This window comes from Schistocerca cancellata, chromosome 12, assembly GCF_023864275.1.
Source record: "Schistocerca cancellata isolate TAMUIC-IGC-003103 chromosome 12, iqSchCanc2.1, whole genome shotgun sequence".
In the NCBI taxonomy this organism is placed as follows: Eukaryota; Metazoa; Arthropoda; class Insecta; order Orthoptera; family Acrididae; genus Schistocerca; species Schistocerca cancellata.
Window position 1 is genome coordinate 12561314 of NC_064637.1, and position 27397 is coordinate 12588710.

General features: G+C 45.8%; 1 protein-coding gene and 1 non-coding gene across 2 annotated transcripts in view; one reads left to right on the top strand and one right to left on the bottom strand.

Annotated features, from left to right (window-relative positions):
• Window positions 1–27397, top strand: part of LOC126109821 (tyrosine-protein kinase Fer) — a 611311-nt gene that overhangs the window by 273447 nt on the left and 310467 nt on the right. The gene's annotated exons all lie outside the window — the stretch shown is intronic.
• Window positions 22734–22808, bottom strand: Trnat-ugu (transfer RNA threonine (anticodon UGU)). The gene has a single exon. It is a non-coding gene; the product is annotated as a tRNA-Thr (tRNA).

Below are 27397 nucleotides of genomic sequence, written 5' to 3' on the forward strand. Positions count from 1 at the left end.
GAATGGGTTTCAAAGTTCTACAATGGATCGAAGGATGACGTATGCCATCTATAATCTAGATTTAAGTTAAGTTTCATAAAAGAGAAAACTATCAAAATGGTCTAGAGTGACCCTCAATTATCTTTAATTACTTATCTAACTTGTCGTAAATTACAGTGCCTGATGTGGTTTCTCAATAACTATATAACACAAAAATCTTCGTGTTTCAGATTTTTACTTCAAGTGGGAAATGTGAACACCATGAGCTTTAATTGACGATCGACACTAGTATTATGTAAAAAGGGGGTGTAACAGATGAGACTTCTGGAGTTCTGAGTGAAGCTTTATGCGCTGTTATGCGGCATCGCGTGCGTTCATTACCTTGTCGATGTTCATCAGGGGGCGGTGGGCAGCACAGCTCCGCTCACCTCGCCGTCTCGGAAGCAACTCCCTCCTAACTTCTCCTTACTACAATTAAAAAAAAAACTATCTGGCTGTGTTTTCATCTGACCAATCAGGATCTCAATGTTAACCTTAAGCTCCGCCTACAGACATTCTGTCTATCCAATGAGAAACGTTATACTTTTCGTGGTGGGGCAATGTTTTTAAAGTTTGCAACATAACAGAGACGCGAAAAAGTCTCACGCTAAAAGTTGCGGGTGGTGTGTGGTCCTAGCGGTTAGCTGGCGACGTGGATGTCCATCCCTTATCGTAGGGTCTTCCAGCTTAACACGGTTCTGCTCTCGGCTTCTGTTCTCCTTTCTCCCCTCGGAACTGCATCTGTCTTACGGAGGGAAGGTATGACATGCATTTAGGCATTCTTGTGTTAGTCTGTGGTATTCCATTTGCTCTCTCGTTACTCGTATTACTTTGGTAAATTTGATGTCACGATTTATTCGGAGCTATTTGACATACTACTGGATTTGCTTATCATGTCAGGGTTTTCATGGAAGGTGTTGGATTTGCCTGACACCTTACAAACTCTGTCAATCAATGCTGAGACGAATCACTGCTCGCATAACGACCAGAAGCGGAGCAACGCGTTATTGGCTTGCTAAATTTCTCACTAGGGGTAAGATAGATGCTGCTTACAGGAAAATTAAACAGACCTTTGAAGAAAAGAGAACCACTTGTATGAATATCGAGAGCTCAGGTGGAAACCCAGTTCTTAGCAAAGAAGGGAAAGCAGAAATGTGGGAGGAGTATATAGAGGGTGTATACAAGGGCGGTGTACTTGAAGACAATATTATGGAAATGGAAGAGGATGCAGATAAAGATGAAATGGGAGATATGATACTGCGTGAAGACTTTGACACAGCACTGAAAGATCTGAGTCGAAACAAGGCCCCGGGAGTAGACAACATTCCATTAGAACTACTGACGGTCTTGGGAGAGCCAGTCCTGACATAACTCTACCATGTGGTGAGCAAGATGTATGAGACAGGCGAAATGGCCACAGACCTGAAGAAGAATATAATAATTCCAATCCCAAAGAAAGCAGGTGTTGACGGATGTGAAAATTAACGACTATCACTTTAATAAGTCACAGCCGGAAAATACTAACGTGAATTCTTTACAGACGAATGGAAAAACTAGTAGAAGCCGACCTCGGCGAAGATCAGTTTGGATTCCGTAGAAATAATGGAAGACGTGAGGCAATACTGACCTTACGTCTTATCTTAAAGATTAAGGAAAGGCAAACCTACGTTTCTAGCATTTGTAGATTTAGAGAAACGTTTCGACAATGTTGACTGGAATACTCTCTTTCAAATTCTGAAGGTGGCAGGAGTAAAATACAGGGAGCGAAAGGCTGTTTACAATTTGTACAGAAACCAGATGGCAGTTATAAGAGTCGAGGGACACGAAAGGGAAGCAGTGGTTGGGAAGGGAGTGAGACAGGGTCGTAGCCTCTCCCCGATGTTATTCAATTTGTATATTGAGCAAGCAGTGAAGGAAACAAAAGAAAAATTCGGAGTACGTATTACAATCCATGGAGAAGTAATAAAAACTTTGAAATTTGCCGCTGACATTGTAATTCTCTCAGAGACAGCAAAGGAGTTGGAAGAGCAGTTGAACGGAATGGATAGTCTCGAAAGGAGGGTATAAAATGAACATCAACAAAAGCAAAACGAGGATAATGGAATGTAGTCTAATTAAGTCGGGTAATGCTGAGGGGATTAGATTAGGAAATGAGACACTTAAAGTAGTAAAGGAGTTTTGCTATTTGGGGAGCAAAATAACTGATGATGGCCGAAGTAGAGAGGATATGAAATGTAGATTGGCAATGGCAAGGAAGGCGTTTCTGAAGAAGAGAAATTTGTTAACATCGAGTATAGATTTAAGTGTCAGGAAGTCATTTGTGAAAGTATTTGTTTGGAGTGTGGCCATGTACGGAAATGAAACATGCACGATAACTAGTTCGGACAAGAATAGAATAGCAGCTTTGGAAATGTGGTGCTACAGAAGAATGCTGAGGATTAGATGGGTAGATGAGATAACTAATGAGGAGGTATTGCATAGAATTGGGGAGAAGAGAAGTTTGTGGCACAACTTGACTAGAAGAAGGGATCGGTTGGTATGACATGTTCTGAGACATCGAGGGATCACCAATTTAGTATTGGAGGGTAGCGCGGAGGAAAAAATCGTAGAGGGAGGCCAAGAGTTGAATACACCAAGCAGATTCAAAAGGATGTAGGTTGCAGTAGGTACTGGGAGATGAAGAAGCCTGCGCAGGATAGAGGAGCATGGAGAGCTGCATCAAACCAGTCTCAGGACTGAAAATCACAACAAGAAATTTCTGTCTCTCTCGAATAAATGATCCAATTTTTCTGAAATTGTAAACATTTGTTTGCACACTTTTCTTAGGGCGTCCTCTGTCGACGGAGGGATAGTGAGAGAGGAGCTTTCTTTTCGTTAAGCTACGAAGTGTCTGTAGCTCGGGAATACCTCAGAGACGCCGTTCTGCAGTGGCGATGGCGTAGTGAGCTCGTCGAGGCAGCGATAAAGGCTGCAGCAGTATAAACGCCTCAATAGCGCACTTGCCTTTCTTAACATGCCCGCGACGTGAAACTGTGGCCTTAAGCTGCCATTGTGCTTCTAGCGGGCAGAGTGCTGGCTGATGGCCACGCCCCCACGTCCGCTGCGCCCTGGGGCGGTGCCGTGGCCGACCACCTGTGGCGGCCCCTTCAGCTGGACGGGCCGCCCACGCAGCCCGGGGAGTCCGAGGTGGCGGGCGCGCCGTACTCACTGCTCAGCTGACGACAGCCAGCTGCGGCGGGACCTCCGTGACGACTGACTGGCGCTCTGCAGTTCTCTCCGCGCTTGTCGCCGTCGCGGTGTTCAGTCTGTTAGAGGACATCCAGGGACTAAACAGGAAAATGAAGCCACAGCCTCCCAAGATCTCAGATGTTATACGCATTATGATGCGTGTGATGTTGTCGTTATGTTCCTGCCTGAAGAACGTTTGAAACGTCTGACTGGTATCACCAGCCTCTCGGCGCCTTCTAATGAGGACACTACCTCCTCATACCGTGTCGTACCCCCTCTTGCCCGGCGTAGCGCAGCAACTCGACCGGGTTCGGACTCGAGTCGCCTGCCGTGCTGCCTCTGTGACCGTCCCTCATAGTCAAAGTGTTTATTTATTTATTTATTTATTGCCAAATTATAGACCTGTTACCTGATCTTTAAAACAGGTCGTACATCTTACAATTTTCGTTTTTCATCTTTTTACAGTTTTCTTTCCTCTCGTTTTATCTACAACACTTACACAGAATGATACTTCTCAAAATAACAATAATTTAAGGTTGAAAAATAAATACAATTTTGTTGTCTTTCTAAGAAGAATATAAAAAGAAGATAGGATAGATGAGAGATTTGTTAATACCATCACCGAATGTGACTGACGGTGAATACCTCGGAATGGTTTCTTCGACCCGTTGACCGCCAGTCTCTCTCTCTCTCTCTCTCTCTCTCTCTCTCACACACACACACACACACAGAGAGAGAGAAATGGTTATTACTAGAGAAATTATGTTGCTCATACTAGTTATTACTAATCCTATGTATTAACTACTTTAGGTGCCCATCCATGTACAGCATTTGATGTTTTCTTGGCTGGATTGCCAGCACTTTTTGCTTATTTGCTGTCACATCTCAGCTTCCTCGTCCTGTTCCTCCTCGGCGTCACTATTTTCGCTGTCACTGTGGATATCTCTGTCCATCCTCTGGACTTGGCTGTTACGCTGCACATAGGCATGTCTGTAATGTCGTGTTCGCATGTACTCTTCATTTGTTGTTTTTCAAATACTGTTTGTCAGTGCGTCTAATTGTCCCCATTGTTCTTCGTCTCTTATTGCTGTGTATATATCTATGTATCTGTCTAATCTAAGTGTAGTGTATGTCTGTTGTTCGCGTATTGGCCGCAGAAAAAGATAGTGTGTTCTGGGGAGCCTTCTTCCCCGCTTATGCATGTAGGTGTCTGCCTCAGACTCACGCGGTTTAAGTGCGTGGGATAAGGTCCGTGCCCGGTTAAGAAATGTACCATACCGCGGCTGGGATCGATATGTCTCATTCTCAACCGCTCCCTTATGTCAGGGGGGAAGTCGTGCAGTCTATGTCCCCTATCACTTACATCCCACTCATCTTGCCACGTATCCAAACGCCAACTTTTAAGGTGACGTATCGTCTCTATGGGCACACCGGTTATTGTGTGTACCTTATCTAGTGTCCCCACCTTTAACCAGTACCTTGCAGCTCTGTATTTGATCGTGATATCTATGGGGCATATTCCGCGCACGACACGCAGTGCATCCGCTGAGGTGGTACCGAAGGCTCCAGATAGCCTAAGTAGGACACTTCTCTGCCCTCGTCTGACGGATGCTTTGTTGGTGACCACGATCAGTCTATGTGCCCACGTGCTACCTGCAAAGCAGAGTACTGATTCGAAGAGCGCACAGTGGTATGTAGGTATGACTGGTACAGGTAGTCTGTACTGTTTCGAATTTAGCCTCACCAGTTGGTGCAGTATTTTTTCTGCTTTGTCTGTTGTTAGCCAGCCTTATGTGTTCGTGGAAATTCAATTTTTCATCTATGTGTACCCCAAGATAGCGCGTAATCTGTGCTCGTTTGATGTTTGTGTCCCCAATTTTAACCGAAGGATTCCTTTGGAGTGATCCTTTCAGCAAAGTGTATGCTGTTTTGTTTTCGGCTATCCTGAGTTTGTTGTTCTGACACCACTGAGTAACTGTTTGTAGTATTCCACTGGCTTCCTCTTCTAACTGGGCTCTGTTGTTTGCAGTGACTACAACTAATGGGTCATCTGCGTAGGCGACAATTCCGTCTCACCTGTCATCCCCATCCAGAAGTTGTAGGAGGGGTTCGATTGTTATGTCCCAGAAGACGGGGCCGCAGATCGACCCTTGAGGACAGCCTTTGGTAATTCTTTTAATTACTTTCCGGCTGTCCATCTGCCATTCGACTACTCGGTCTTTACAGTAGTCTAGAAAAACTGTTGTACAGTGACTGCGGTACCTCCAGATGTCTTAGCCTCTGAAACAGTGCGGGCCACCAAAGATTATGAAATGCTCCGGCAATGTCAATCATTATTGCCATGGCGTATTTCTGTTTTATTGTGTTAACTATGTGCAGGACCTGGTTGATGGCATCATCTATTGATCTGCCACATCTGAAGCCGAACTGGTGTCAGCTCATACTCCTGAGAGCTCTGTGTGTTTGCAGGCGCTTGCACAGTAGCTTCTCCTGAATCTTTGCTAGGGTGTTTATTAGGCATATTGGCCTGTAAGGCTTTGGATCTGAAGGATCCCTGTCCGCTGATTTCTGAACAATGACTGCTTTGGAGGTTTTCCATACTGTAGGTACCCTGCCCAGCCGTAAGGCATCGTTCAGTAACGTTGTTAGGAACGGGGTGATCTGCGGTGCTAGTTTTTTCAGTGTTTCCGAGTGGATACCATCTGGTCCAGGTGCATTTTTGTTTTTGAGCTCTGAGATTGCTAGCGCAATCTCTTCTTGCGCAAAAGGACAGGTGACAGTTGCAGTGTTGTATGGTGTGTGTAGGTTTTCTCTTAGTGTTGTATGATATTGTGTGTCTGTATCGATAACGTCGTCAGGGAGCAGTTTATGCAGCAGAAACTCCGCTGCATTCCTGCATCCCCTCGTCATCGTGCCGTCACCCTGCCTTAGCGTTCCCAGAACTAGTGGGGTTTTTATCGTCTCTGTCACTATTTTGTATGCTTCCCCCCATATATTTTGCTCTGTTTGTGTTGTTACAGATAGCTCCCACTGTTGTCTACGCGTGTTGTATAGGGTCTGTCTGTATAAGTCTTGTGCATGCCTGTATGCTTCAAGTCTTATTCGTCGCTCCCTATCTGCTATTGCCCTTTGATTTAATTTTCGTTTGCGTCTTGCGTCTTGTTTGAGCCTCGTAAGTTCGTTGGTCCATGGTACTGGTGAGCAATTTGTGTTCTTTGCTGTCGGTATTGAAGTGTTTTGTGCATGTTGTATTACCTGTGTTAACTTGTGTGCTCTATAATCGATACTTCCATAGTGAAAGTGTTCCGGTGTAGGATTTGTGCTCGACCTGACCTCTGCGTTATGTCCCACAAATGTTCGATGGGATTCATTTCGGGCGATCTGGCTGGCCAAACCATTCGCCCGAATTGTCCAGAATGTTCTTCGAACCGATCCCGAATAATTGTGGCCCGGAGACGTGAAGCATTGTCATCCGTAACATGAATTCCGTGAATAGCTCCAAATGGTCTCCAAGTAACCGAACATAACAATTTAAAGTCAGTGGTCGGTTCAGTTGGCCTAGAGGACCCAGTCCACTCCGTGTAAACAAAGCCCACACCATTGTGAAGCCACGACCAGCTTGCACAGAAAACCTTGCTGACAACTTAGGTCCGTAGCGTCGTGAGGTCTGCTCCGCACTCTAACCGTAGCGTCAGCTCTCACCGACCGAAATCGGAACTCATCTGACCAGGTCACGGTTTTCCAGTCGTTTAGGGTCCAACCGATACGGTCACGAGCCCAAGAGAGGCGCTGCAGGCGATGTCGCGCTGTTAGCAAACGCACTCGCGTCGATCGTCCGCTGCCACAGTCCACTGACGCCAAATTTGGCCGCGCCGTGCTAAAGGGTACGTTCGTACTGAAACGTCCCCTTAGAACAATTTATACATGACTGTGCTTAAACTGACACAAAATATTTTTAGCGCAACGCAGTCTGACTTTCAGAAATCCGTACAAAGGAATGGCCCCTGATTAACATTAACCTATACCTTTCACAAATCACTTACCTCACAAAAAATCTTCGTTACTCCAACTACTGCAATACGGCGAGCGCCACTACTGCCCCAGCTAAATCAAAGATTCAAACTACTGAAGGCACTAACTACTGATAGGGATAGTTAGCAAATGAAAGATTTTAATAGAGAACAAACACTATTTTACCTTAATAGTCATAATATATATAGCAGTTCATGACATACAGTATTAGAAATTTCAAAACTCCGCCATTTCTCTCCCCACATCCACCACCGCTGGCGGCTCACCTCCAACTGCGCAACGCTACGCGCTGTTCACATCCAGCTGCCGCTGCCAAACACTACAATGGCAGACAACAATGCAAACTAGCCACAGACTGCACACAGCACAGCCAGTGATTTTCATACAGAGCGCTACGTGGCGTTACCAATAAGAAAACATAAACAGCCTACTAGACAGTACGTCCCACATGGACTTCTGCGGTTACTTCAGTGTACACGCCGCAGCTCTCGGTCGTTAAGTCATGGTCGGCCACTGGGTTGTCCGTGGCGAGAGGTAATGACTGAAACTTCGTATTGTCGGCACACTTCTGTCGCTTTCGATCTCGTTGTTGTTGTTGTTGTTGATGTGTACTTCAGTCCTGAGACTGGTTTGATGCAGCTCTCCACGCTACTCTATCCTGTGCAAGGTTCTTCATCTCCCAGTACGTACTCCAGCCTACATCTCTCTGAATCTGCTTAGTGTATTCATCTCTTGGTCTCCCTCTACGATTTTTACTCTCCACGCTGCCCTCCAATACTAAACTGGTGATCCCTTGATGCCTCAGAACATGTCCTACCTTCTTCTAGTCTAGTTGTGCCACAAACTCCTCTTCTCCCCATTCCTATTCAGTACGTCCTCATTAGTTATGTGCTCTACCCATGTAATGTTCAGCATTCTTCTGTAGCACCACATTTCCAAAGCTTCTATTCTCTTCTTGACCAAACTAGTTATAGACCATGTTTCACTTCCATACACAGCTACACACCATACAAATACTTTCAGAAACGACTTCCTGACACTTAAATCTATACTCCATGTTAACAAATTTCTCTTCTTCAGAAACGCTTTCCTTGCCATTGCCACTCTACATTTTACATCCTCTCTACTTCGACCATCATCAGTTATTTTGCTCCCCAAATAGCAAAACTCCTTTACTACTTTAAGCGTCTCACTTCCTAATCTAATTCCCTCACCATCACCCGACTTAATTCGACTACATTCCATTATCCTCGTTTTGCTTTTGTTGACTTTCATTTTATATCCTCCTTTCAAGACACTATCCTTTCCGTTCAACTGCTCTTCCAAGTCCTTTGCCGTCTGTGACAGAATTACAATGTCATCGGCGAACCTCAAAGTTTTTATTTCTTCTCCATGGATTTTAATACCTACTCCGAATTCTTCTTTTGTTTCCTTTACTGCTTGCTCAATATACAGATTGAATAACATCGGGGAGAGGCTACAACCCTGTCACACTCCCTTCCCAACCACTGCTTCCCTTTCATGCCCCTCGACTATTATAACTGCCATCTGGTTTCTGTACAAATTGTAAATAGCCTTTCGCTCCCTGTATTTTACCCCTGCCGCCTTCAGAATTTGAAAGAGAGTATTCCAGTCAACATTGTCAAAAGCTTTCTCTAAGTCTACAAATGTTAGAAACGTTCGTTTGCCTTTTCTTAATCTAGCTTCTAAAATAAGTCGTAGGGTCAGTATTGCCTCACGTGATCCCATATTTCTACGGAATGCAAACTGATCTTCTCCAAGGTCAGCTTCTACTAGTTTTTCCATTCGTCTGTAAAGAATTCGCGTTAGTATTTTCCAGCCGTGACTTATTAAACTGATAGTTCGGTAATTTTCACACTCACACCTGTCAACGCCTACTTTCGATCTCACAAGAGTGAATTCCCTAACAATTTTGGAAATAGAATGTCCCACGACTTTACGTCCAACTACGATCCCTTGTCCAAAGTCCCCTAATTCCCATCGTCTATCACGTCGGAAACCTTCTCAAATACAGCACCTGAGTACAAACGGCAGCTCCGCTAACGCACCTCGTGTCCGCTATACCACGTCAGCGGTGCGCGGCTGCTGCTGATACCGTATATTGTTTGTCATGTTTTCTTACTGTACTGCCGCCTCGTTTTCTTATTCCATTTCCTGGCGTCACTAACTTTTTGCCTTACGTGCCCGCGGGTGGCAGCAGCAGCGCTTATCGATAAGTGTTCTGTCGTACAATCTCTGCAGCGACCGGTAGTATTTCCGGGTCGTAGCGTGTCTGGAAGTCAGTGGGCCACTGAGCAGCAGTCGGGGACGAAGGAGCGTCGGGCACGGAGAGCCCGCGAGGTGCGGGCAGCCAGTACTTGCCGACCGCTGGAGAATGTGCAGTTTGGTGTTAGAATTGATTTAACAACTGAAAATGCTATATTCTCTTTTCTCTGTGAGGTTTTGGACGGGTTAAATAAAACGTTGCGAATGCTAGGTGTTTTCTTTGATTTAACGAAGGCTTCTGACTGCGTTGACCACAAAATATTACTGCAGAAGTTGGACCATTATGGAGTAAGGGGAGTAGCTTACAATTGGTTCGCCTCTTACTTTAAGAACAGAAAGCAGAAGGTAATTCTCCGCAATATTGAGAGTGGTACTGATGTTCAGTCCCAATGGGGCACTGTTAAGTGGGGCGTTCCCCAAGGGTCGGTGCTGGGGCCACTGCTGTTTCTTATTTATATAAATGATATGCCTTCTAGTATTACAGGTGATTCAAAAATGTTTCTGTTTGCTGATGACACCAGCTTGGTAGTGAAGGAACTGATAGGAACTAGGCCAACACCACGTGGTGGATACACTGGGTGCAGCCATCTTGAATAACGGTACATTGGAATAATCTGACGTGAGGTGGCGCTGTCTGGCGGCAGCAATATGAAGTAGACTCTGGACCTCATAGTGGTGGACAGAGTGGGTGCAGCCATCTTGAATGCGTCACGGTCTGGCGTCACAGTGGCAGCGATATGAACTGAGCCAGTTGGTGTCTAGACTCAGTGGCGAACGCACCTGCTTGAAATTGGCTAAATAATAGACATTTTTCCAGCCATTTTCCTTCCTTAGTAGAAATGACAGGGGTGTCACAGATTATCCTGTTGCAATTTGAACTTCCCGCCAATTTTTCTGGAGGGTTAGGTTAGTGGATGTAGCCCAAGTGACCTATCTTCCTGCCAAAATCCGACATCTTTAATAATGTCATGCGCTGTTGCCAAGTATACATGACGCCATCTTGGATAACTTCATCGCCGCCATCTTGGATACATCTGGCAACAATGGAATGTGGGGTAGAACAGACCTCATCCCCCTACTCGCGTCCACTGTTGCGACTCATTTCGAGGAAAAAACTGTCGATACATAGAAAACTAAGAACAGAAATAAGTTTGTAGCAAGCACTATTTAAAAAATCCATGTTGTAAACAAAGGAACAAGGAAAGCTAATCTCACAGCCTCCTAGACTCATCTGCAGTTCTTTTCGATTGTGAGAACGAAAAATTAACCAACAAAAAGTTTCTGTCATAGAGAAGGTGTGAATTGTAGCATAGAAAGAGGGGCGCAGCAAGTACAGAGGCCCAAACAAACTTTTTTAAAACATATTTCTAGCCAGAATTCGGTCATGAAACTTTGCGATGTTATTCTTAAAAAATCAATCTGCTATTTTACATAATAAAAAAAATCGGATTTTTTTCGCAATTTCACTTGATGATATCAGTCGTACTGCAGCTGTAAAATTTTCACATGCTTTTAAGTGTTTCACCTTTGCATGCGCGCGCAGCACGACTCTGTGTTCATCTGTGGTTTCCTTGCTTTCCAGTTAGTTGTGCAGCGCTACGACATTCTCATTAGGCCCATGGTATCGAGCGGTTGAGTTTTTACAGGAGATGTGATACCTGTGAGTTTGGGAGAAATTATCTGGAACAATTTATTATGGAGATGAAAACTTGTTTTGTAAAGATATTTCCTTGACTATACCGATGGAGAAGACTTTTGGAGAAACATTTCAAGGAAAGTAGTGCATTTTTGTTTGTCAGAACTATTAATTGAAGGAAGTCTTTGTCCCTTAGATAAGCAATAGCATTCACAGTTAGTGTTAATTTGACCTCTTTGTTTTCATTATGTCACAGCGATCGGTTCAAATGTCTGTAATTTCTGTAATGAGTGAATTTCGTAATTATTGGAGACTTCTGAAGCTGTACAATCAGAATTTAATTTTTCAAGAACGCATATATTTTGTCACATGTGCATTGCACCTTGTTCCACACTCAGCCACAAATTATTTCTGAGAAGCAAATAAAAATTTGCTTGATTATTTGCTGCTGTATTTGCTAATTTGCTTTCGAGAACGCTAGTACATCAGACATGTAACAAGAGGTAGGTTGCTTTTCTTTCAGGGCATATCTCACTTTCCATTCTTGCGAGCAAACAGTACGTAGTCAGAATTTTCAGCTGTTGCGCAACGTAAGCAGATTAGTTTACAGTGAACAGTGAAGGTAAAGTTAGTTTCTTCTGAGTAGACCAGTATTTTATTTTGTGGGTATTTCAAATCGTGCACTGCACTTCATATTACGTAGTTTTGATAACGTACTTCAGTAGTGAGTTTCAGTTAAGAGGTTGTCAGTGAGTATATAATTAGTTTCTTTTGGGAGAAAATTAAATTCTTTTTCATTATTTCAGATTCAGCATTTGCCTAAGATGAAAGCTTTGTTTCAAAATTAGATTCTTTTTCATTATTTCAGATTCAGCATTTGACTAAGACGAAAGCTTTGTTTCACGACACTGTTGGCAAGCGCAATATGGAACCAACCAACAGGCAGTATTGCTCAGCAGTTGAGTACGATGTCTTAAGGACATGTTACACAAAGAGAAAGTTTCTGAAAAAGGAATATTCAGTATGTTACATGTAGATAAATTACTTAGAAAGCTTAAACACCATCTACAGCTTGCTCTTTTAAGCGACTGACTAATGTTCTGTCCCATGAACTTATCTTCTCTTCATGTCTTTGAGCTTCTTCTCTAATACACGTAAATCCAGTGAGATTGTACTTCCTCATGCTACAGAAAAATCAGGCGATGGTTGCTTGTCTTCCGACATTATGAAGGAAAAAAAAAAGGTTATCATAAATCGTGTTTTTCGAAATAAAATAACTTCCAGAATTACGTTTTTTTTTCTTTATTGATTTTCGATTCCCCCCCGAAGGGGGCGGGCCGGCAGCAGCTTACTACGCTGCTCTACAGCCTACAGACTTTTTGTAAATAAAGGAAAAAGAAAGAAACAAGGAAAAACAGGCGATAAAATGGCGATTTAAAGTGAAAATTGGCGTAAAATTGCGGAAAGTTAAAACAGAAAGCAAAGGGGGCTGGCAATGTAGATAAAAGACACAGGTATCAGACAAGTAACACAGTAGACACACAATGAAAAAACATGGCGACAGTCTGGTTTCTGTTTGCAAGTAATAAAAAGCACACCCAGCGACAGTATGATGGCTGTTCGCTACACTTCCCAAAAGACACAACATGGAGCATGCACTGGAAAAACACACTGTAAAACACTGCACGAAAAAGGCGGCACAAAGATGGCACTCCCGACCCAAGGCAGATGGGGGGGGGACCTGGAGTAGGGGGAAAAACAAGGAGGGAGGAGAGGAAAAAACGAAAAGGGGGGGGGGAAACCAAGGAGAGAGAGGACTAATAAAGGGGGAGAAGGGCAGACGCGAGAGGGAATGAGAGGAGGCAGAGGAGGGAAATGTAAAAGGACGCGGGGGAGAGAAGGGGGCAAAGAGAGGGGAGGTGGGGAAGAAAGAGGATGGAAGGGGGGGAGAGGGAGCCTGGGAAAAGGACAGAGGAAAGGAGGGGGAGTGAGGATCAGAGTTGATAGGAGGGATAAATGGAGGGAGAGAGGGCATCATCCCAGAGGGGGAGTTGGTGAAAGCCATCTTGGGAAAGGAGATGTAGGGTGTAGAGATGGAGGGTAGGGGGGACACAACGGTGAAGACGTGGCAGGGGGCGGGGATAGGAGAGGAGAGGAGCAACCAGGGGGTGAGCGGCTTCAAGACGGCGGGAGGTGTAGAGGATGCGGATATGTTCGAGGAATAGGAGCAGATGGGGGAAAGGAATGAGACCATAGAGGATCCGCGTGGGGGACGGGAGGCGTATACGGAAGGCGAGGCGGAGTGCATGACGCTCAAGGATTTGGAGGGACTTATAGAATTTGGGGGGGGGGGCAGAGATCCAGGCAGGACTGGCATAACAGAGGATGGGACGGATTTGTAGGTGTGGAGGATGGTAGAGGGGTGCAAAACCCACGGCCGGCCAGAGAGCAGTTTGAGGAGTCGGAGGCGGTTGTGGGCTTTGGATTGGATGAAGCGGAGATGAGGGATCCAGGTGAGGTGACGGTCAATGGTGAGGCCAAGGTAGGTGAGGGTGGGGGTGAGGCGGACAGGACGTGCGCAGACAGTAAGGGAGAAATCCAGGAGCCGGAAGGAGCGAGTGGTACGACCTACGATGATTGCCTGGGTCTCGGAAGGATTGAGTTTCAGGAGCCACTGGTTACACCATGCAGCAAAAAGGTCAAGGTGATTCTGGAGAAGGCGTTGGGACCGTTGGAGGATAGGAGCGAGGGCGAGGAATGCAGTGTCATCAGCATATTGCAAGAGGTGTACTGGAGGGGGGGGGGCTGGGGCATATCTGCTGTGTACAGGAGGTAGAGGAGAGGGGAGAGGACAGAGAACTGGGGCACACCTGCAGAGGGGTAGAAGGTGTGGGAATTGGCATTATGGATGGTAACATAGGAGGGGCGGTGGGAGAGGAAGGAGGCCATCAGACAGATGTAGTTGATAGGAAGGGCGTAGGTTTGGAGTTTAAACAGGAGACCGGGATGCCAGACACGGTCGTAGGCTTTTTCGAGGTCAAGTGAGACGAAAATGGCGGAGCGACGGGAGTTAAGCTGGAGGGAGAGGAGATGAGTGAGGCGGAGGAGTTGGTCATCAGCAGAGAAGGAAGGTCGAAAGCCACATTGGGTGTTTGGGAGGAGGTGGTTTTGGTGGAGGTGGAGATGGATGCGCCAGGAAAGGATGGATTCCGAGAGCTTGCTGAACACTGATGTGAGACAGATAGGACGATAGGAAGAGGCATCGGATGGAGGCTTGTTGGGTTTGGAGAACATCAGGATACGGGAGGTTTTCCACAGGTCGGGATAGAAGCCAGTGGCAAGGATGACATTGTAGAGGGTGGCAAGGATGGAAAGGAAGGAGGGAGGGCAGTGTTTGAGGTGGCGGTAGGTAACGCAGTGGTGGCCGGGAGCAGTGTTGCGTTTAGTGCAGAATGTGAGGCTGACGTCCTGTGTAGTGATGGGAGTATTAAGTGCAGATGGTGGGGTGTGGCCCAAGTACTGGAAGCTAGGAGCAAGGGGAGGAACAGAGGTATTCGTTTGGTCCATGACGTCAGGGAAGAGGGAATAATCAAAGTGGGGATCATCTGGGATGGAAAAAACATCAGAGAGGTGGGAGGCAAAGTGGTTGGCCTTACTGAGGTTGTCAGGAAAGGGACGGTCATTAAGGAGGAGAGGGTACTGGTGGGTGGGGCGGTTCCCAGTAAGGCGGTGGAAAGCAGACCAATGCTTGGAAGAGTTGATGGGGAGCGTGGTGTTGAGTTGTGTACAGGTCTGGCGCCAGGCACGGCGTTTCTTCGCAGTAAGCAGGTTGCAGATGTGTCGTTGTAATTGCCGGTGGCGGGTAAGTGTATCCCGGTCACGAGTGCGGAGAAAAGAGCGGTAGAGGCGGCGGGACTCTCGAAGGAGAAGGACGGCCTGTGGAGGCAGGGCGGGGCGGTGAGGCTGGATGGCTTTGGTGGGGATATGGGTGGCGACGGCGTCAGACAAGGTCTGGTGCAGGAAGGCAGCAGTGCGAGAGATGTCTTCAGGAGATTGGAGGGTAAGGTCGTGGCCGTCAACCTGGGTGTGAATGGAGTCCCGGTAGGCATCCCAGTTGGCATGGGAGTAATCGTGGACAAGTTTAGGAGGGACGCCAGGGCGAGGAGCTTTGCGGGGATGGCGACCATTAGAGATAGTGAGGAGAACAGGAGCATGGTCACTGCCAATGAGGTCAAGGACATCCGCGGTGATGCGCCCAAGGAGGTTGGGAGAGGCAAGGACCACATCAGGAGTGGTGTTGGATTCGGGTCGGGTGTGCTGAGGCAGGGGAACCAGGTCTCCCTGGAGAGTGGTGAGAACCTGATGCCACCGCTGGAGGTCGGCAGGATCACGGCTGTGGATATTGAGGTCGGCGGCAATCACGTAGGTGGAGAAGGTGCGGTCAACGTGGGCCAGGAAATCGTACGGGATGGGGGCCAGAATTACGTAATTGAGACATAATTAAGTATCCCCATTAGGTGATGCGACAGTCGAGCTATTTTCCTGTTGCCTCGAATTTACTGGCGGACGTTGATTGCTTGTGCTGTTAGTAGATACAGGGTGTTTCAAAAAGGACAATACAAATTTAAAATCTTGTATAAATTATTTCATAGTACCTACAAAGGTGATTGTAGTGTCAATTTGTAGGGAAATACATCAAGTTTGGTCTCGCGTAGTTCACTAGTACCGAATCGCACCGTGAGGAGCGCTAGCGGCAGTGGCGTTAAAGATGGCTGCCTTCACTGGACCTGAGCGTGCTAGCTGTCTACTTTGGTTTGAGGAACCAAAGTCGGCGACAACAGTTCAGCGTAATTTCTGTACCAAGTACGCTAAAGATCCTCCTAGTAGGCCTACAATTTGCGAGTGGCATAAATGTTTTGTAGAAACAGGGTGCTCGGTAAGACATAGGGGACCACCAGGTCGTCCAAGCATATCTGACGACGTCGTTGAGCGAGTGTGTCGTTTTGTCGACAGCACGACGAATTGTACCCGGCATGCATCTCGCGAACAGCAAATCACACATACGACTGTTTGGGCTGAGAAACTGTTTGCATTTGAAACCGTACAGATTGACGATCGTACAAGCAATAAAAGACACTGATAAAATTGCCTGCTAGAACTTCTGTGCTGATATGTTAAATCGATTACACGAGGATGAACATTTCTTGGACTAAATCATCTTTTCTAAGGAATCGACTTTTCAGTTAAGTGTGTAGGTTAATACATAACTGTAGAATTTGGGCCAGTGAAAACGCACATTGCAACATGTTCGTGATAGCCCTAAACTGAACTTTTTTGACCATTGAGTAAGAACAAAGTGTATGTTCGCTTTTTGCTCCGTGAGAGAACCAACAACGGGATAGTGTACCTGGATATGTTACAACAATTTTTGACACAACATATCGGTGAGGATGACCAAGAAGGAAACGTTTACTTCATGAAGATGGTGCACCGCCCCACCACCTGGCCGACGTCCGGGATTTCCTCAGTGACCGCTTCCCAGGTCACTGGACTGGCCGTGATGCGCCAGCTGCGTGGCCCCCAAGTTCCCGAGGCCTCACACGATTTTTTTTTTAATGGGGATTCATCAAGGATATCGTGTTTGCAACTCCTCTGCCGACTTCTTTATCTGAACTTAGAGTGAGAATTTACGCCGCCACTGAGCAATGCTATAGCGAGTTAGGGAAGAAATTGACTTCCGATGTGATGTGTGCAGGATAACCAACGGACGCCACATACATCTTTAGTTTAAGATAAAAAAAAAAAAACTTGATATATTTCCCTACAAAATAAAATTATTAAAATTTTTAAAGTTGTAAAGTCCTTTTTGAAACACTGTGTAGTGCGTAAAAAAAAAAAAAAATATTGGCCAAGTACAAACTTAATTATTTGCGCAGACAGTTCAGCCATTCTGAGAAACGAGAATCAAAACGATTTTTGCCTGTTTTCGATGTAGATATCGGTCCCAGCCATTCCAAGACGGTATAAAAATATCGACAGTAGTTCCTCACGCTAGCTCGGGCGTACAAAAAGAAGTGAGCAGCGGACATGTGTTGAATATGGAGAGAGGCAAGATTAAACAAAACATTTTTATCAACTTACTAAAACGTGACTACAACTTACATTTTATTTTTAGATGCGGTAATGTTCATCTATTATACTATTGAAGGATGATGAACGCAATGTGTGTTCTAATGGCAAAAAGATATTTCTTCGTGTGATATAATTAAGAGTTTACAATGTTCAGAATTATTTGCCTTACTTTTACCGTGAAACCTTGCTTCTCGCCAAATTTCATGATTCTAGGTCAACGGGAAGTACCCTACAAGTTTTGACGAATGACTTTGTGATTGTCAAAATACATGACAGAAATAGCCGTATCCTCTGATTGTCTTGGAAGCTTAAAATTTTTATACCGCCTAGGGACCTTAGTATGTGACTTGATACGCAAAACTGTTCCCGAGTAAAGGGGCTCTCAACAGTCGAACAGACTGACAGACAGATGGACAACCGAGCGACCACAGAAGGGTTTCGTTCTTATAGATTGCGGCACGGAACCGTAAAATGTTAGCGTTTCGACGTGGTGTTGCTCTTACTCTTTCACGGATTCACCCGTTACGAATCCTATGGCAAATCTCGAGGCTCCCTTCATAGAAGTTATTTTCCGGATGCCTGATGTTTAAAATTTCTACAGCCACTACAAATGGCGACATGAGGACTGGTGTACCTTTCTACATCTGCATTTATACTCCGCAAGCCACCCAACGGTGTGTGGCGGAGGGCACTTTACGTGCCACTGTCATTACCTCCCTTTTCTGTTCCACTCGCGTATGGTTCGCGGGAAGAACGACTGTCTGAAAGCCTCCGTGCACGCTCTAATCTCTCTAATTTTACATTCGTGATCTCCTCGGGAGGTATAAGTAGGGGGAAGCAATATATTCGATACCTCATACAGAAACGCATCCTCTCGAAACCTGGCGAGCAAGCTACACCGCGATGCAGAGCGCCTCTCTTGCACAGGCTGCCACTTGAGTTTGTTAAACATCACCGTAACGCTATCACGGTTACCAAATAACCCTGTGACGAAACGCGCCGCTCTTCTTTGGATTTTCTCTATCTCCTCCGTCAACCCGATCTGGTACGGATCCCACACTGATGAGCAATACTCAAGTGTAGGTCGAACGAGTGTTTTGTAAGCCACCTCCTTTGTTGATGGACTACATTTTCTAAGCACTCTCCCAATGAATCTCAACCTGGTACCCGCCTTACCAGCAATTAATTTTATACGATCATTCCACTTCAAATCGTTCCGTACTCATACTCCCAAATATTTTACAGAAGTAACTGGTACCAGTTTTTGTTCCGCTATCATATAATCATACAATAAAGGATCCTTCTTTCTATGTATTCGCAATACATTAAATTTGTCTATGTTAAGGGTCAGTTGCCACTCCCTGCACCAAGTGCCTATCTGCTGCAGATCTCCTGCATTTCTCTACAATTTTCTAATGCTGCTTCTCTGTATACTACAGCATCATCCGCGAAAAGCCGCATGGAACTTCCGACACTATCTACTAGGTCATGTATATATATTGTGAAAAGCAATGGTCCCATAACACACCCTGTGGCAAGCTAGAGGTTACCTTAACGTCTGTAGACATGCTGTGTTCTGTTTGTTAAAAACTCTTCAATCCAGCCACACAGCTGGTCTGATATTCCGTAGGCTCTTACTTTGTTTATCAGGCGACAGTGCGGAACTGTATCGAACGCCTTCCGGAAGTCAAGGAAAATAGCATCTACTTGGGAGCCTGTATCTAATATTTTCTGGGTCTCATGAACAAATAAAGCAAGTTGGGTCTCACACGATCGCTGTTTCCGGAATCCATGTTGACTGCTACAGAGGAGATTCTGGGTTTCCAAAAACGACATGATACGCGAGCAAAAAACATCTAAAATTCTACAACAGATCGACGTCAGAGATATAGGTCTATAGTTTTGCGCATCTGCTCGATGACCCTTCTTGAAGACTGGGACTATCTGTGCTCTTTTCCAATCATTTGGAACCTTCCGTTCGTCTAGAGAGGCTGTTAGAAGGGGGGCAAGTTCTTTCGCGTACTCTGTATAGAATCGAATTGGTATCCCGTCAGGTCCAGTGGACTTTCCTCTGTTGAGTGATTTCAGTTGCTTTTCTATTCCTTGGACACTTATTTCGATGTCAGCCATTTTTTCGTTTGTGGAGGATTTAGAGAAGGAACTGCAGTGCGGTCTTCCTCTGTGGAGCAGCTTTGAAAAAAGGTGTTCAGTATTTCAGCTTTACGCGTGTCATCATCTGTTTCAATGCCATCATCATCCCGGAGTGTCTGGATATGCTGTTTCGATCCACTTACTGATTTAACGTAAGACCAGAACTTCCTAGGATTTCCTGTCAAGTCGGTACATAGAATTTTACTTTCGAATTCACTGAACGCTTCACGCATAGCCCTCCTTACGCTAACTTTGACATCGTTTAGCTTCTGTTTGTCTGAGAGGTTTTGGCTGCGTTTAAACTTGGAGTGAAGCTCTCTTTGCTTTCGCAGTAGTTTCCTAACTTTGTTGTTGAACCACGGTGGGTTTTTCCCATCCCCCACAGTTTTACTCGGCACGTACCTGTCTAAAACGCATTTTACGATTGCCTTGAACTTTTTCCATAAACACTCAACATTGTCAGTGTTGGAACAGAAATTTTCGTTTTGATCTGTTAGGTAGTCTGAAATCTGCCTTCTATTACTCTTGCTAAATAGATACACCTTCCTCCCTTTTTTTATATTCCTATTTACTTCCATATTCAGGGATGCTGATTCCCTGTTCTGCACTTACAGAGTCGAAAAGTTCGGGTCTGTTTGTTATCAGTAGGTCCAAGATGTTATCTCCACGAGTCGGTTCTCTGTTTAATTGCTCGAGGTAATTTTCGGATAGTGCACTCAGTATAATGTCACTCGATGCCCTGTCCCTACCACCTGTCCTAAACATCTGAGTGTCCCAGTCGATATCTGGTAAATTGAAATCTCCACCTAAGACTATAACATGCTGAGAAAATGTATGTGAAATGTATTCCAAATTTTCTCTCAGTTGTTGTGCCACTAATGCTGCTGAGTCGGGAGGCCGGTAAAAGGAGCCAATTATTAACCTAGCTCGGTTGTTGAGTGTAACCTCCACCCATAATAATTCACAGGAACTATCCACTTCTACCTCACTACAGGATAAACTACTACTAACAGCGACAAACACGCCACCACCGGTTGCATGCAATCTATTCTTTCTAAACACCGTCTGTGCCTTTGTAAAATTTCGGCAGAATTTATCTCTGGCTTCAGCCAGCTTTCTGTACCTATAACGATTTCAGCTTCGGTGCTTTCTATCAGCGCTTGAAGTTCCGGTACTTTACCAACGCGGCTTCGACAGTTTACAGACAGTTTACAATTACAATACCGATTGCTGCTTGGTCCCCGCATGTCCTGACTTTGCCCCGCACTCTTTGAGGCTGTTGCCCTTTCTGTACTTGCGCGAAGCCATCTAACCTAAAAAACCGCCCAGCCCACGCCACACAACCCCTGCTACCCGTGTAGCCACTTGCTTCGTGTAGTGGACTCCTGACCTATCCAGTGGAACCCGAAACCCCACCACCCTATGGCGCAAGTCGAGGAATCTGCAGCCCACACGGTCGCAGAACCGTCTCAGCCTCTGATTCAGACCCTCCACTCGGCTCTGTACCAAAGGTCCGCAGCCAGTCCTGTCGACGATGCTGCAGATGGTGAGCTCTGCTTACATCCCGCTAGCGAGACTGGCAGTCTTCACCAAATCAGGTAGCCGCCGGAAGCCAGAGAGGATTTCCTCCGATCCACAGCGACGCACATCATTGGTGCCGACATGAGCGACCACCTGCAGATGGGTGCACCCTGTATCCTTCACGGCATCCGGAAGGACCCTTTCCACATCTGGAATGACTCCCCCTGGTATGCACGCGGAGTGCACTTTGGTTTTCTTCCCCTCCCTTGCTGCCGTATCCCTAAGGGGCCCCATTACGCGCCTGACGTTGGAGCTCCCAACTACCAGTAAGCCCATCCTCTGCGACCGCCCGGATCTTGTAGACTGAGGGGCAACCTCTGGAACAGGACAAGCAGCCATGTCAGGCCGAAGATCAGTATCAGCCTGAGACAGAGCCTGAAACCGGTTCGTCAGACAAACTGGAGAGGCCTTCTGTTCAGCCCTCCGGAATGTCTTTCGCCCCCTGCCACACCTAGAGACGACCTCCCACTCTACCACAGGTGACGGGTCAGCCTCAATGGGGGCAGTATCCCGGGCAGCCATAGTCTTAGTCCGATCGGGGGATGCGTGGGACGAGCTGGCCGTCCCCGACAAACCTCCATCCGGACCCCCACAGTGATGCCCATTGGCAACAGCCTCAAGCTGTGTGACCGAAGCCAACGCTGCCTGAAGCTGGGAGCGAAGGGATGCCAACTCAGCCTGCATACGAACACAGCAGTTGCAGTCCCTATCCATGCTAAAAACTGTTGTGCAAAGAACGTCTGAACTAATCTACAGAGAGCACAAACAATTCGACACAAAAGTTAAACGGTTATTTAAATACAAGATTGCCTAGTAAATGCAGTAATGCTGCTACTTGCGCACTGCTGACACACTGCTCGGCGGCGGAAGGAGACTGCGCGATTTTACACTATTCATGTACTAAAACGCGATGCTACAACTCTAAAATACTGCAATACGCCCGAAATTTATGAAATAAGCAATGCAAGTACCAAAAACATGCAAAGAAATTAAGAATTAAACTATGTAATAAATAAGTGAGCTAAGAGTATAGGACTTGCTGCGGCAGCTGCTTATCCAACGGCGGCAGGGAGCAACCTTTGTTCCCCTCCACGCCACCAGACTGTATCGCAAAGGCAGGCACAGTAGCCGCCCGGTCGTACCGCTTCCTTACAACTCGTTACTACGTGTTGTGTACACAGTTACGCGTACTCAGTGCGTACACAACTTTCCCACTAGAGCGCGCCCCGCTAAGCACAACAGCGCAGGCGCAGCACTCGACCGTCTCCGCACTACGAGATGGCGCTGCCTTAGAGACGGACCAAATTCTGCTACCACCGATCCGCGTATTAATATGTAACGCAGCCAATGAGACTGCTGCTAACGTAGAACCTTTCCTCCTCACGGATCACACTCGCGCAGTGATACCTGAACATGCGAGGTATTATAACGAGTGTACAGACCTCCAATTAGTGACTCTGCATTTGTCTGCACCCGTCTGTACCAGTCTATAGTCAAGTTTGAGTCTGCACCTAATAAGATTATCATATTCCTGTACAAAGCCATGAAGATAAATGTATAGACACTTTGTCAAGTATCAGAGATATGTGAGAATGAAATGATAATTAAATGGACACCCTAGCTGCAAACAGGCGTTGATGTACTTCATTGGGGACATGTTGAAAATGTGTGCCCCGACCGGGACTCGAACCCGGGATCTCCTGCTTACATGGCAGACGCTCTATCCATCTGAGCCACCGCAGGCACAGAGGATAGTGCGTCTGCAGGGACTTATCCCTTGCACGCTCCCCGTGAGACCCACATTCCCAACATGTCCACACACCACTACATTCGTAGTGCGCCTAATAGATGTTTGCCCATCATACTCATTACTCGTGGCAGATTAATCTACGAAGTCCCGTACGAGATCGGGCATAGCGTGTGCGTTCGCACAAGAAGGTCAATGGCTGGGAAGCCATATTTTAACTGTATATGACGGTAGTATCTGTTCCCGAAAGAATGTAGTGGTGTGGACATGTTGGGAATGTGGATCTCACGGGGAGCGTGCGAGGGATAAGTCCCTGCAGACGCACTGTCCTCTGTGCCTGCGGTGGCTCAGATAGATAGAGCATCTCCCATGTAAGCAGGAGATCCCGGGTTCGAGTCCCGGTCGGGGCACACATTTTCAACATGTCCCCAGTGAAGTACATCAACGCCTGTTTGCAGCTAGGGTGTCCATTTAATTATCATTTCATTTCTAGCAAAGCTGCATGGTCATCCACAGTAACTGTTCTTTCGGGAACAGATATTACCGTCATATATAATATGTGAGAATAAGATTAATGTACGAAGACCAAAGGAACTTCAGATTGTCAGTTGTAAATAGCATCCAGAATCAATTTAAGTAATTTTATGCTTGTTGTTATTTTAATGAATGTGTATGAAAATTAATCAAGTTGTGTTTAAAGTTGGTCACCGTCAATCTACTACTCTATGCGTGCAAGTGGCATTTCTATCGTCTGACCTAACGGCAGAAGAAAAACACGCCACGGTAAGACCACGAGACATACTGCTGACACTCGCCTACTTCGTTAGAGCGACCAGTCAAATAATCTGATGGTGTGTTTACCGAAGGTCTTACAGTATGCACACCACACTACGGCAGTACGGATTTGTGAGTGTTTTCTCTCTAGCTTGTAGCACAAGTTATTTTGACTAATACAGTCTGCTGTTAGGTTTTTTGTTCTCTTTTCTGCTTTCTGCCTGAAGATGATTATGATTAACAGAAGCCGTTCGTGATGCTTACTTTAATTTTCGCGACGAAGGCTAATAAGCAGCTGCATACTGTCAAAACTTGCAGACTTTTTTGGTTACCTCCATTTTGACTGCCCTTCCCTTCTCTCTGTGTTGGCAGGTGAGTGCCGTCGCAGTCCTCGACCAGCTGGGTCAGTGCGTTGCCGACCAGGTAGGGCTGCGGCGCGGCGCCGAGGCGGCAGCTTTCTGCCGGCGCCCTCACCTGCTTGTGCGCCACTCCAGCCAGACCACTCCAGCAGCAGGAACTTTAAATTCGCGAAAAGCTCATTACTTAGGCTGGTATTACACTATTGTACTTCCTTGACAAAGAAATGTGATCAAATATCCGCAAATTTTATTTGACAAAGATCTTTGATGTGCCGCTAAAAGGGGGTGTTACACTGTCAGCATATTTTTCTTCAAATTTCAAGATGGCGGACAACAACGTGTTATTATTGCCCCCCTTCTTGCAGCGGTGTACCGTAGGTGTCTAGAAGAGCGTAGCGTTCCAAAGGATTGGAAAAGGGCACAGGTCATCCCCGTTTTCAAGAGGGGACGTCGAACAGATGTGCAGAACTATAGACCTATATCTCTAACGTCGATCAGTTGTAGAATTTTGGAACACGTATTATGTTCGAGTATAATGACTTTTCTGCAGACTAGAAATCTACTCTGTAGGAATCAGCATGGGTTTCGAAAAAGACGGTCGTGTGAATCCCAGCTCGCGCTATCCGTCCACGAGACTCAGAGGGCCATAGACACGGGTTCCCAAGTAGTGTTTCTTGACTTCCGCAAGGCGTTCGATACAGTTCCCCACAGCGTTATGGAGATGATAGATAAACTCCAGTGGAAGACTCTGCAGGAGAGACGCTCAGTAGCTCGGTACGGGCTTTTGTTGAAGTTTCGAGAACATACCTTCACCAAGGAGTCAAGCAGTATATTGCTCCCCCCTACGTATACCTCGCGAAGAGACCGTGAGGATAAAATCAGAGAGATTAGAACCCACACAGAGACATACCGACAATCCTTCTTTCCACCAACAATACGAGACTGCAATAGAAGGGAGATCCGATAGAGGTACTCAGCGTACCCTCCGCCACACACCGTCAGATGGCTTGCGGAGTATGGATGTAGATGTAGATGTAGATTATGTTCTAACATTCTGCGTGGTGTCTGTTTGTTCTAAATCGTGTCTCCCTACCACTTTCGCACAACGACGCTCTGAGCGTGTTTCTTACGGATTGGACTAGTTTGAACCTGGGGCCTGTTGCTGGTAAGGAGACGCCAGACCACACATGACATGTAGAGTTCAGAAGAGTTCAGTGAGACTAGAGATGATATAACCAAATACTTAATGATTTCAGCGTCAGCTCCACTGCACTCCCTGTAAAAGAATCTTAATACTAACTAAATTTAGTGGGAGGGGTTCAAGGCTTTCCTATTTTTAGTTAGCTGGTAAAATATCGTCGAAAAAGCGATTAAGTTTACCATTGGAAATTTTATTCTACTCACAAAACATTGTTTATAAAAGGAAATGTTTTAATACAGGATAGTAAAAACCAACTGCGTTCAACAAAAATGTGAACGAATATTCCCTTAATGCTTTTCGAAGTTCTACAATGAATCGAAGGATGACCTATGCCATATCACATCTATAATCTAGGTTTAAAGTAAGTTTCACAAGAGAGAAAACTATCAAAATGGTCTACAGCGACCCTCAATTATCTTTAATTACTTATTTAACTTGTAAATTACAGTAGCTGATGTGGCTTCTCAATAATTATGTAACAAAAAAATCATCGCATTTCAGATTTTAACTTCTAGTAGCAAATGTGAACACCATGAGCTTTAATTGACGATCGACACTAGTATTACGCAGACTTCTGCAGTTCTGAGTGAAGCTTTATGCGCTGTGATGCAACATTGCGTGCGTTCATTACCTTGTCGGTGTTCGTCAGGGGGCGGCGGACAGCACAGCTCCGCTCACCTCGCCGTCTCGGAAGCAACTCTCTCCTAACTTCTCCTTACTACAATTTACCGAAGTTGGTTTAAAAAAAACTATCTGGCTGTGTTTTCATCTGACCAGTCAGGGTCTCAATGTTAACCTTAAGCTCCTCCTACAGACATTCTGTCTATCCAATGAGAAACGTTATTCTTTTCGTGGTGGGGCAATGTTTTTAAAGTTTGCAACGTAACAGAGATGCGAAAAAGTCTCATGCTAAAACTTGCAGCTAGTGTGGTCCTTTTAGCGTTATTGTAAGATCTTATACTGTTCTTCTGGAGGGCTCTATCTTTTAACATTGGCTGGGGGGTGGTCCTGACGTAACAGAGACGCGAAAAAGTCTCACTCTAAAACTTGCGGTTGGGGTGGCCCTTTTTGTGTTATCGTAAAATCTGTACTGTTGTTATGGAGGGCTCTAGCTTTTAACATGGGCTGGGGGGTGGTCCTGACGTAACAAAGACACGAAAAAGTCTCGCGCTAAAACTTGCGGATGGTGTGTGGTCCTAGCGGTTAGCTGGCGACGTGGGTGTCCGTCCCTTATCTTAGGGCCTTCCAGCTTAACACGGTTCTGCTCTCGGCTTCTGTTCTCGTTTCTCCCCTCGGAAGTGCGTCTGTCTTACGGTGGGAAGGTATGACATGCATCTAGGCGTTCTTGTGTTAGTCTGTGGTATTCCATTTGCTCACTCGTTGATCGTATTACTTTGGTTAATTTAATGTCAGGATTTATTCGGAGCTATGTGACATACTGCCGGATTTGCTATCATGTCAGGGTTTTCATGGAAGGTGTTGGATTTGCCTGACACCTTACAATGAAAACGAAGCTTTCGCGACGGCACTTACATGTAAAACATTCTCGGTTTTCTTGCCGCGTCAATTCGGGATAAAATCTCAAGCTTTCGACGATATCCTCCATCGTGATCGGTCGGCGATTACGTACTGCTGTCGCAGACGGTGTCAGTTGGAACGTAGGCCTTGGAAGGGACGTCTCTGCTGCTTCTCTGCATCGAGCGTTCGTTTCCGTGCACAGCTCGGGTCGTATCCGCTATCGCGGTTCAGGTTCTTTTGGCTCATTCTTATTTCAACAGCCTCCTTAATAACAGACTCCCAGTACGTGCAGACATGAGACAGAATTTTTGTTTCATCGAACAATATTTTATGTTTGTTCGTGAGGCTGTGCTCTGCAATTGCCCATTTCTCCAGTTCTCTATTTGTAATATGGCGTTGGTGTTCTGCACAGCGGTCGGAAACGGTACGAATGGTCTGACTTACATAATTGCTTCCACACTCACAGGGGATATTATAAACTCAGGGACCCTGCGGCCGAGATTGTCCTTAACAGGGCGCATCATCTCCTTAATTTTCTTAGGACGAAAAATCGGTCTTATACCACGTCTACGCAGGACTCTTCCTATTTTGCTGGAAATCGCGCCACAAAAAGGAAGAACCGCAATCGGTGTTTCATCTTGTGAGTCTGCAGCATTTTCACGTTTTCTGTTTGTGGAGAACTTTTTTACCGGGTGATCAAAAAGCCAGTATAAATTTCAAAACTGAATAAATCA